The sequence below is a fragment of the Meriones unguiculatus genome, chromosome 9 (assembly GCF_030254825.1).
Source record: "Meriones unguiculatus strain TT.TT164.6M chromosome 9, Bangor_MerUng_6.1, whole genome shotgun sequence".
In the NCBI taxonomy this organism is placed as follows: Eukaryota; Metazoa; Chordata; class Mammalia; order Rodentia; family Muridae; genus Meriones; species Meriones unguiculatus.
Window position 1 is genome coordinate 64,999,201 of NC_083357.1, and position 11,606 is coordinate 65,010,806.

General features: G+C 44.8%; 1 long non-coding RNA gene across 3 annotated transcripts; it reads right to left on the reverse strand.

Annotated features, from left to right (window-relative positions):
* Positions 1–387: 387 nt before the first annotated feature.
* LOC110547755 (uncharacterized) lies at positions 388–9,532 on the reverse strand. 3 transcript variants are annotated; one of them, XR_009594346.1, is made up of 3 exons: positions 9,136–9,532; positions 7,484–7,598; positions 388–607 (listed from the first exon to the last, which is right to left on the reverse strand). It is a non-coding gene; the product is annotated as an uncharacterized LOC110547755 (long non-coding RNA). The 3 variants fall into 3 exon arrangements; XR_009594344.1 differs by having other exon boundaries at positions 7,484–7,609; XR_009594345.1 differs by having other exon boundaries at positions 9,139–9,531.
* Between the last annotated feature and the right edge of the window lie 2,074 nt (positions 9,533–11,606).

Consider the following 11,606-nt stretch of genomic DNA (forward strand, 5'->3'; position numbering starts at 1 on the left):
TGAGCTTTTATGATTTGTTGTCTTACAGTATATTCGTCAATTTTGTCTAAATCTTAAAACTTCTTTGCTCATTTCATAACTATCCACAAATCCGGCCTATTGTGATTTTAGGGCTCTCAAGTGACTCCACCTTCCTCTCTGATCTTGGTAATTCCCGCCATCTCTCGTGCCTCTTTATATTGTCCTGATCCGTCTGTTCGGAGTTTCTCAACCTGTGTCCTTGTAGGCGTATTTGAACTGGCTAATTCTCTTTATGGGGCTTTCCCGTAGGAGCCAGCCTTCCTGGGCCTGACCTACTGGGCCACTAGAGGCCAGCACCGTTCTGATAGTAAAGCTTCAGACGGTGCCAATAGAAGTCACAGCTGCCTCGGGAGGAAAAACACCGCGTCAGAGATTCTTCGTTTATTGACCTTAAAACAAAAACAAAAACAAAAAACGGTGATGATGACTCCTCTCACGGCTGGCCCGCTCCCTCCAACATCTTCATTGCTGGGCTTTTTTTCTTCTCATCGTGGGTCGTTTTCTTTGTTCATGGGCTTCCCTGGTAAGATTCCACCGGATACCAAATGTGAATTTCACTTTGCTACTTCTGGGATATATTTTCTTGCTATAAAACAAAACAAACAAACAAAAAACCCTGAAGTTTATTACAGTATGCAACTAAGTTCCATGGAAGCAGACTGAGTCTTTCGGTTTTTGCTTTTTAAGATTTATTAGGTAGGAGCAGAGCAGCGTAGGGCTCTCCTGCGCTCTGCCTAATGCGCAGTGAGTTACGAGGTTTTTCCGTGTGCCTCTTACTTCCCCAGCCCCACGTGAGCTCTGAATCCTGTGTCCTTTATTCACGTCAGGCTATTTTTTTCCTCCTTGGCTTGGGGTAGTTTCCCCCGCGTATTTCTGCTATACTCTGCTATCTGATCCTCCGCAGATCTCTGGGACCTTCTTGCCTTCCCTCTGGTTCCCTGCCCATAAACTCTGGCTACCTTTGCCTGCCTGGGCTCAGCTCTGCTTTCTAAGCTCTGCGAGCCTCACGACTCCATGTGGGATTTCTCACCTTGCACTGCAGCCGGGAAGTTTTCTCACAGTTCCTCACTGCTCACAGTTCCCATCTTACTTTTCTTCTCTTGTTGGCCCTGTTCCTGCATGTTAAAAACTTTGACCATGAGTTTTGCCACTACTTAACCGTTATTTCGGACGTCTCTGTAGAAATTAGCATCAAGATCGGCCAGACTCACCAGCAATGTGAATATACCATCTTGCAAATATGAATATCACACTGGTAACAAACAATAAAATGGAAAGCTTCGAGCCGGTTTTAATTGGCACAAGATCTATGCTTGCCAATGTGCATCTTAAATTAAATTTTTTTTACCTTCATTATTATTGTATATGTGGGTATAATTGTGTGTGTGTGCCCCCCCACATACATGTTTGGGAGGTACATACATGCAAATGAATGTGGAGACCAGAGATTAATACTGGATATCTTTCTCAATAGTACTCCACCTTGATTTTTTTTCCAGATTTTTGTTGTTGTTTATTTTGAAACAAGGTCTCACTGGCTTGCTTGGAACTCACTAGGTAGACACCTGGCTCTGCCTCCCACATTCTTGTTTTTTTTTTTTTTTTTAAGATGTATTATGTATACAGTGTTCTGTCTGCATATACACATGCACACCAGAAGAGGGCACCAGATCTCATTATAGATGGTTGGGAGCCACCCTGTGGTTCCTGGGAATTGAACTCAGGGCCTCTGGAAGAGCAGCCAATGCTTTTAACCTCTGAGTCATCTCTCCAGCTCTTGTTTTTTTTTTTTTTTTGTTTGTTTGTTTGGGGTTTTTTTTTTGTTGTTTTTTTTGAGACAGGATTTCTCTGTGTAGCCCTCGCTGTCCCAGAACTTGCTTTGTAGACCAGGCTGGCCTCTGATTAACAGAGATAGGCTTGCTTCTGCCTACCAAATACTGAAACTAAAGGCATGCACAGCCACTGATGGCTTTGTTCTTTCTCTTTTTTAAGACACTCTCCTTGCACCTAACGCTTACCTCTTTGGTTAGACTAGCTAGACAGCAGGCCAGGCAAACCCCATGTCTTAGCATGGGATTGTAGGCATAAGCAGCCATACTTGGCTTTTTTTTTTGTGGGACCTAAAGATCTGAACTCAGGTCCTCATGTTTTCATGGTGAGCACTTAATCTCTGTGGCTCCCCTCCGTCCCAGTACCATTTTAATCAATTATTCTCTCTGCTTAAGACAGCCATATTTGATTTCTGTTGTTTGCAACCTAGACTCCTATCCAATGTATTGCCGTGTTCCAGAAAGCAAAAGCCTGAAATAAACAAATAACCAGTTAAGCAAATAAGTCTAAAAACCTTGCACAGACAGTTTTTCACTGATGCTGGTTTGATTTGAGTTTTTGTTTTAATTTTGTTTTGATTTTGTTTTTTGTTTTAAACTTTGGGGCAGTGTGAAAAATGATAGTCACCCAGGAGAATCTACCTTTGGAAATTTTAATTTTTGATCTTTCCCAGGCCTCTAGTCATGATCCTCATGCTAATATGATCCTCATGCTGCCTGGTGTTGCTGGGCAGGGACAGCAGCATCCAATTAGCCATGCAATCAGCAGGGTCAGCAAAATCGTCTGCGGCCCTCTGTGCAGGTGGACAGGACGTTATGAACAGGGCATTCCTTCACCTCAGCCAGGCAGCATCTGTATCTGGACCATCTGTGCACAGCAGTGATTTCTTCCTTCTGTGCTGAGATACGAATCTCTACCGAGCTGCCATGTTTCTTTTTAAAACTGGTCCAGAATCAAAGTACTCAGTGTTAGTTTGTCCTTATTGTGTTAATGCTGGGTTGGCTTGAAAGAATGGAGAGCTGGCTCAGAGATTAAGAGCGCTGGCTGCTCTTTCAGAGGTCCCGAGTAGATTTGGTGCCCTCTTCTGGCCTTCAGGCATACATGGAGGCAGAACACTATACATAATAAATAAATCTTAAAAAAAAAAAAGGAATGGAAGCCAACTTTACGTGTTCTCACAAGGGGAGAAATGGGGGTTCTTTGTGGCCTCGTCCAGAGTTACTCTTAAGCCATAGTCCTATTTCATTTTCTCTTGACTTGTAGACAGTTCTTTCTTTTTTAGTTTTTTTTGAGACAGGGTTTCACTATGCAGCCCTGGCTGTCCTAGAACTCACTATGTAGACAGAGCTGGCCTCGAACTCAGAGAGTTCCACCCGCCTCTGCCTCCTGAGCACTGGGATTAAAGCCATGCACCACCATGCCTGGCTACTATAGACAGTCTTTTCAATGTCCTGGATTTAAGCGGATGTTCTTAAAACTTCTGTTTTTCATTTCCAAAGCTTTGAAAGTGCCTCTCTCCCTGCTCGGTCCCTCTTCTAGCCTTTGGCTGGGCAGCTCTGCTCTTGGCCCTGGAATTTGCCTGTATGCCTGCTAGGGCAGGCTCACTGCCTTGAGGTATTCCTGCTGCTGTCCTCATCTGGCTAGTGTCCCATTAAAACTGCTCCCACTGTGTAACACGTATCCTGCCCACTAGTGAGGGTGAATTCTAAGCCCCAAGGACATGCCGAGTCTAAGGCACAGACTGGTGCAGAGTCTCATATGCTTCTTGTGGCGACCAATGCCCACCCAGAAGGCAGAGGCGAGAACAAAGGCAAAATGGAAAGCAGTGCCTAAGAACTTCTATTTCCCTTAGATTTCTTCAGGCATTAGGGAAAAAAAGGGAACAAAGGAAGTAGAAGAGAACTTTTAAAGGAAAGTTGGCTAATGTTGGGTTCCAAATATCAAAGATCCAATCTCCTGTTGGCTTCCAGATCGCCCCAGGGGAAGCTTTCACATTTTTAATTGCTGCTATATAAAACAACTGAAAAGCAAAACTGTATAAAAAGAAAAATCCTGAAAGCCTGAGTGCTTGGAAGAAGTTGGAGTTAATCATTTCTGTTTATAATCATGAGTAGTTAGCATCAACTTATATACTGTGATTAGATCTCTATCTGCAATGCAACTGTTTTAAAATTCATCATTATTACTTAAGTTTTATTATTTAATTTGTATTAAAGTCATTATTAGTTAATACTATATAATATATACTATATATTTATATATTCACTTTATATCCCAATTGTAGCCCCCTCCCTTCTCTGCTCTCCGTCCCTCCTTCCCATCCTCTTTCTCCTACTCCCTTCTGTCCTGAGAAAAGGGGAGCCCCTCCCCAGCAACAATCAAACCTAGCACATGAAGCCGCATCAGGACTGAGTTCCTCATCATCAACTGAGTCCAGGCAAGGCAGCCCGGTTACGGTGAAGCAATCAAAAACAGGCAACATAGATAGATAGCACCTACTCAACTTACTAGGGGACCCACACGAATATAAAACTGTCCATTGGTTACATATGTGTAGGGGCATAGGTCCAGTCCATGAATGCCCTTTGGTTGGTGCTTCTGTATCTGTAAGCCCCCGTGGGTCTAGGTTAGTTGACTCTGTTGGTCTTCTTGCAGCGTTCTTGTCCCTTCCAGGTCCTTTTGTCCTTCCTTCCTACTCTTCCACAGGATTCCCCCAGCTTGCCTAATGCTTGGCTGTAGGTTTCAGCATCTAATTTGATCAGCTGCTGGGGGTGGAGCCTCTCAGAGATGGAATTGAATTATCGAAGGCTGAGAAATAAATTCGCACACCTATGGACACTTGATTTTTGACAAAGAAGCTGAAGCGTTTAAGTTAGCCTGGGTAGAACTCCATTTTGAAATAAAGAGCCATCTTGACTGGTAGCTGAATTCAGGTACCAAGAAATATCACAGGATGTATACTTGGCAGAAAACAAAGTTAACTCTCCTAGCAACAGCCTCCAGGAACTATCACAGAATAAATGCTTCATAGAAAATAGAGACAATCTCCCTGGCAATAATCAATGAGTATCAGTTGGGAATCGGCTGGGAAACGTCTCTTCAGTGTTTCAGATATAGTTTAGAAGAATAGCAACTGTGATTACATGTTTTCGGCAATTGTGATTATGTGCCTCAGAGAAGGTTACCTCGCCCCTCTAACTTTTACCTAATCCTGTAACGTCAAGGCATGTGCCCCTCCCTACTTGCTGTCATGGAGACATGTGCCCCCCTGTTTCATGTCATGGAAACCCCCTGATCACAGACTTTCCCTGTAAAAACAATGCTCACTCAGAGCTTGAGGTCCCACTTCTTTACTGCTGTGTCACTGAGACTTGGGTTCCGAGTTCGATCACTCTTGTAATAAAGCTCTCTTGCTCTTGCATCGAGTTGTCTCCTGGTGGTCTCTGAGGGTCCCGTGAATCTGTCATTACAAAGCCAAAACCACACAATAGAAAAAAAAAAAAAAAGAAATCATCTTCAACAAATGGTGCTGGTCTAACTTGATGTCTACTTGTATAAAAATGCAAATAGACCCATATTTATCACCCTGCACAAAACTCAAGTCCAAGTGGATTAAAGACCTCAACATAAAACCAGACACGCTAAACCTGTTAGAAGAAAAAGTGGGGAATACCCTAGAACTCATTGGCACAGGAACTTCCTGAACAGAATACCAATAGCACAGAATCTAAGATCAACAATCAATAAATGGGATCTCATGAAATTGAAAAGCTTCTGTAAAGCAAAGGACACTGTCATCAGAACAAAATGATAGTCCACAGACTGGGAAAAGATCTTCACCAACTCTGTATCTGACAAAGGACTAAACTCCAAAATATAGAAAGAACTTAAGAAATTAAACTCCAACAAACCAAATAATCCAATTTAAAAAGTGAGGTACAGAGCTAAACAGAAAATTCTCTACAGAGGAATCTTGAATATACAAGAAGCACTTAAAGAAATGCTCAGTGTCATTAGTCATCAGGGAAATGCAAATCAAAGCAACTTTGAGATTCCATCTTATACCTGTCAGAATGGCTGAGATAAAAAACTCAAGTGACAGCACATGCTGATAAGGAAGGAGAGAAAGGGGATCACTGCTCCGTTGCTGGTAGGAGTGCAAATTTTTACAACCACTTTGGAAGTCAATTTGGCTTCCTTAGAAAATTGGAAATACTTCTACCTCAAGACCCAGTTATACCATTTATACCGAAAAGATGCTCAACCATACCACAGGACATTTGCTTAACTATGTTCAAAGTGGCTTTAATCATAATAGTCAGACACTGGAAACAACCTAGATATCCCTCAACCCAAGAATGGATAAAGAAAATGTGGTACATTTACACAATGGAATACTAACAAGGAAATCATGAAATTTACAGACAAATGGATGGAACTAGAAAGGATCATCCTGATCAAGGTAACCCAGACCCAGAAAGACACACATGGTATATACTCACTAACAAGAGTATATTAGCCACATAATAGAGGATAGCTATACTACAATCCACAGACCTAAAGAAGCTAAGAAACAAAAAGGGCCCAAGGGAGGCCTCCATGAATCTCACTCAGATGGGGAAATAGAATAGACAGTGGAAGAGGAAGTAGAGAGGGAACTGGATAGGAGAGAGTGCGGGGAGGGAAATGGAAGCAGGGAGAGACCAGATGTGGGTAGAGTGTGGAGGGGAGGTTTGAGGGTCTGGAGAAAAAAAATGGAAAATGAAGGCGAGGACATCACTGAGACAAGCTAGAGAACTGCCACAGGATAGTCTACAAGGGAGGATATGGGGATGTCTCTAGTTGAGCTTCTAACAACGGAGGACGGGGAGCTTTGCAAAGGCCTTCTAGTCAGGCAGGACCTATAGTAGCAGGAGGGGAACACCAATCCACCTGCAAAACCTTCGAACCAAAATTTATCCTACAAGATGTAAAGAGATAGAGTAGAGACTGATGGAACAACCAACCAATGCTTGGCCCAACCTGACACCTACCCCAAGGGAGAGAGCCAACCCTTGACACCATTTATGATACTCTGCTATGTTTACAGACAAGTTTTTTGTTTGCTCATTTGTTTTATGTGTATGAGTGTTTTGCCTGTGTCTATGTCTTGTACCCAAGGATGATAGAACAGGACATGGGATCTACCGAAACTGGAGTTGCAGACAGTTGTGAGCTGCCATGTGGGCACTGGGAATCAAACCCGAGTCCGCTTCAAGAGAGGCCAGTGCTTTTAACCATACTTAACAACTGAGCCATAGCCTTGTTAGGCCCAGCATAAGCCTAATTTCCAGGGAGACAGATGAAGGGAACTCAGGAGACCAAATCGATGCAAACGCAAGAGGTTTATGCAAGCCGTCACTCGATGTGGTTGCCCTCCAAACCAGCGAGGAACAGCACCGAGAGACAAAAGCCTGGGGTTTTTAAAGGAAAAAGGGTAGGGAAGCTGGGGGGGGGGGGGTTGCAAGCTTGACAATACAGGATTAGGTGAAGAGGCTATAGGGTGGTTGACTACCAAGTCCATCTAGTCCTGCCCCGATCTGGGTGGGTGGGGGAGCTGTGACAGGCTGGACTGGTTGCCAGGCAACTCTACCTCATACTGCAGATCTGGACATTCCTCAGCAGCGGGGTGGAGACCTTTGGCATTCCTTTGCAACAGGGTGGATCTTGTCTCAACTCACCGGCTTCTCCTTTCGTCCTTCTGCTTTCTGGAAAAGTACTGGGAGAAGTTAGTTTAATATGGGGCATAGAATTCGTAAAGAAACCTGTAAAGTTAACTTGCTCCTTTCAGCCTCAGCCTCCAAAATTCTTTTTAAATTTACCTTAAGGTCTGACCCATGCATGGGGAAATACATGGATGGATACATTCCAACAGCACATGTCAATACCTTGTAGAAAAAAAAAAGAGGCCCCTCTTCTACAACAGCAATTGCAGTGGCCTTACATCCTGTATTATTTTAATTGTGCCAACTGTAGGAGCCTTTGCATATGTTTAGCTCAGATGCAATCAGTCTAATGAGGTAAGACTCAAGAAATTTTAATTAGTTGGTGTGAAAATGTAGATGTCTCATGCTGCTTTGTGTGGGCTCATTTCTGAGAAAAAGAGCAATGCACCTCGTTTTCCTCCTAAATTTTCCAATTACCCAGTTCTCAGCACTGTAGGTCTCCTATCTGCTTATGAATTCAGCCAGAGGAAGTTGGATGGCGTCACAACAGCAGGTGCTGTAAAAACTCTCAAAATTCAGATTGTGGAAATTCAGTGCAGTAGCAAACTACACCCTGCTATGCTACAAAGTTTCAAATGTTCCTCTAAAAGTTGTTCCTAAAATATCTTTGTGATTCGGAATCCACTAAAGCCCATTTGTGCCAGACATGGGAGTTAAAAAAAAGACCCCTGGGTTCCTATTGCTGGAACACACCAGGCTGAGAATAAATTGCTTCTCAGAACTTGGCTACGTTTTGCATTCTAGACGCCTTCTGCAGCAGCTTTTCAAGCTGCCTGACCCTTGTCGGGGGAGCTGACTCAAAGAGCTAGCTAAGCAAATCAAGGAGACACTCCTTTCTTAACCACTCAGACTCAGGGAGCATTTTTTTTTTTTCCACTTTATGAGGTCCTTAATGCACAGGTGAGGAAGAGTGGAAGACAGTGATTATTTCCAGGCACAAACCCCCTCACCCCGAGGTAAACAGCCTGAGCTCCCCACAACAGAAACATTTCCTTCCCCTGAGAATCCCATTCCTGAGCCAATGAAGTGCACAGAAAATAAGAGAAACTCATCAAGGGAACGGGGGCGCGGGGGTGGGGGAGGGTTTCCGAATTCTTTCCAGTGCAAAGACTAAAACTAGACATGGAAGTGGCCCTCCTAATGGCAACAAACAGACCACAACCATTCCTAGTTGAGGCCAAGCCCCTCCCCAGGGAGCCTGAGACCAGTGTTCACTCCCCCGGGGTCCTCCCTGCAGTACTCCCAGGTAAGAGCAGAATCCTGCGCGGTCATGGGGAGGGCCATATCTACTTTCTCTTTGCCGCAGCTGCACAGTCATAAAAGACCACCACCCAGTATGTGTGGCTGTGGGGGCAGAGAGGCTGGAGTGAGCAGCAAAGCAGATGTGTGTCCTGAGTCAGGGTCAACACGGTGGCAGGGCATGTTACAGCCCTGTGCACCACAGGGACCTGGGCCCTCCGGAGGGCAGCCTGTTCAAGAGTGCTTTAGGGGCAAATTCCAGCTTGTCCTTCAGGCTCACCACCTGAGTGAGGTCCTTGGGAAGCGGCAGCATCTCCAGCTTTCGGTCCTCTCGGCGCTCCAAGATGCTCTCTTTCTCCTCCACAGGCTGAGAATCCTTCCCCGTGATGAACCATTCCAGGTGGTAGCCCACAGCCCGGACCACGAAGGCCACAGGAAAGGAGACTAGGAAGCACAGGAACGCACCATGGTCTGAAACACAGGCCACATGACACCTGCCGCCCAGCGGACCGGCCCTGCACTGCAAAACCTCAGGGAGCATTTTAAATCTTCTGGGAGAACCTATTGAAAAGGCCCTGCTAGCTTCCGGGACAAAACAAGAGAAAGCAGCTGGTAGATCATTTTGCATTTGCATGGCCCAAATCGATTGCTGGGTTCCTCTCTATCCTCCAATTTTCCCTTCCTACTTCTTCCACGCCAGTTCTCACGGAGGCTTCTGACTTTTGTTTCTGTCCCTGTGATAAGAAGCCCTGATAAAAAGCCATTGGGGCGGAGAAAGGGTGTGTTTTGCCTCATGGTTCCGGGTAATGGTCTGTCATTGCAAGGGAGTCGCCACAGCCAAGAGCAGAGAGCAACTGGACACCTGCCTGCTCAGGTCCGCTGTTCCAATAGCCTGCTTCCAGCCAACGTCTGACGTCATCGCCTGCTGCAGCCAGGTGCAGATCAGGTGCGTGCCGGATAAAAAGGACCCGCCCACCATCCTGGGCTCTCACCCTCTGAATTTTTCTCCCTCTCTCTTTCCCTCCCTCTCTTATGGGCACCCTCCACTCTCTCTCCCCTCCCCCTTTCTCACAATAAATCTCTTTCATAGCAGACCTGTTGCTTGGCATTTGAATCATTATTATAACAAGTTCGATTTCTTAACTCTTAATATGGTTCCACACTTTCTGCGTAAGGAATGGTGCCACCCGCACTGGGCTGGGTGAATTAATTTAGTAAGACACATGAATTAATTTAGTAAGACAACCCCCCCTGCAGACATAGCCATAGGCCAACCCGGTTTGTGTCCAGTTGTCGGTTAAAGCCGCAGTCAGATTCCTCTGCTTTGTTAAGCAGATGCACCAATTTTAAGACAGGGATCTGGTAGAAAAGATGAGAGGCTGAAAGAAACAGAATTCAAACAATAACCAAAGGGAACCAGGGAGACAGAACCTAGAGCCAACAACAGCAAGAGACCCTGTTTCTCAACAGCTGCTGTCAGGCCATGCTGAGCACTGCCATGGCCACTGGAAATGAGGTGTCATTTCAGGCTGCAGCTGACACAGCCACCACAGAGTTGTCTTCTGGCCCTTCATTCCTTTCACCGTTCAGTTCTATGGAAGACCTTGGCTGGGGTCTCATTCCATGCCAGGTCCTGGAAAAACAACTACATACGTGTAGAGTTTCCTGGGTGGGTCTCACCAATTGCTAAGAGTCATATAAATAAAATGAAAAGTAAACAAACAAATGAAGAAAGACATGATTTAAACCTTCCCGCCACTAACCCTCCCCTGACACCTGTAGTAACGATCTGTCTTTCTTCATTTGTTTGTGGAGAGAGCCAGGTAGGTAGCTCAGAGCACCCCTTGTTATTTTTGAAATGGATCTGAATTTTGGAATCTATAAGGAGGATCACATGAATTTGAGAGCCATCCATTAGGACAATGGGTACGAATGACGATGGTGTCTATTTAAGCTTCATGCATCTGACTCTGGGTAGGTGTCCTTTCTGTCTGTACTTTGCTCAACTAGGCATCAAGTTTGAATTTAACTGCTCCAAAGTCCCCGTTCTTTCTTTTTTCCTTTTCCATGTAGTGTGTGTGTGCACACTCGTGCGAGTGCATGTATTTGTTATCCATGTATGTGTATGCATATTTGCATGTGTGTAGACACATCCTGTGTGCCCATGCCTGTGGAGGCTGGAGGCTGATGTAGAAAATCATCCCCTGTTTCTCTTCCATCAGTGAGACAGGGTCTCTCCATCAAACCTAGAGCTTGCCAATAGAGTTTGTCTTAATTGGCAGCTTGCTCTGGCATCCCTTGTCTCTGTCTTCCCGTGCTGCAGAGCTCACACGATAGTTGTGTGAGTCCTGAGGCTCTGAACTCTGGTTCTGACTTTGTGCCAAGCACTTTAAGACGGAGCCCTCTTTCTAGTCCAGTTCTGATTCCTCAGACCTACATGAAGAAGCGTTTTCTAATTCCTGCTTAGACTGTGGTTCTTGTGCAGATTTCTCTCTAGTAAGTTGGCTGTAATGTCCTATGGACCCCTTTAACTTTTCTATGTTCTTCATCTTCACTGGTGTCTTGACCACAGGGAAACCCTTTTGATATTCAAAAGGATGGGTATTATGGTTGGAATATCTGTGCCCCTCCAATTCATATGTTGAAACTTTAACTTCCATTGTTGTTAGGGTTTCCTTTTAGAAGAAAGTATACCTGGGTGGATCAAATTGGAGCATATCTCATACAAGAGAATTATTAGGGGAAGGGGAG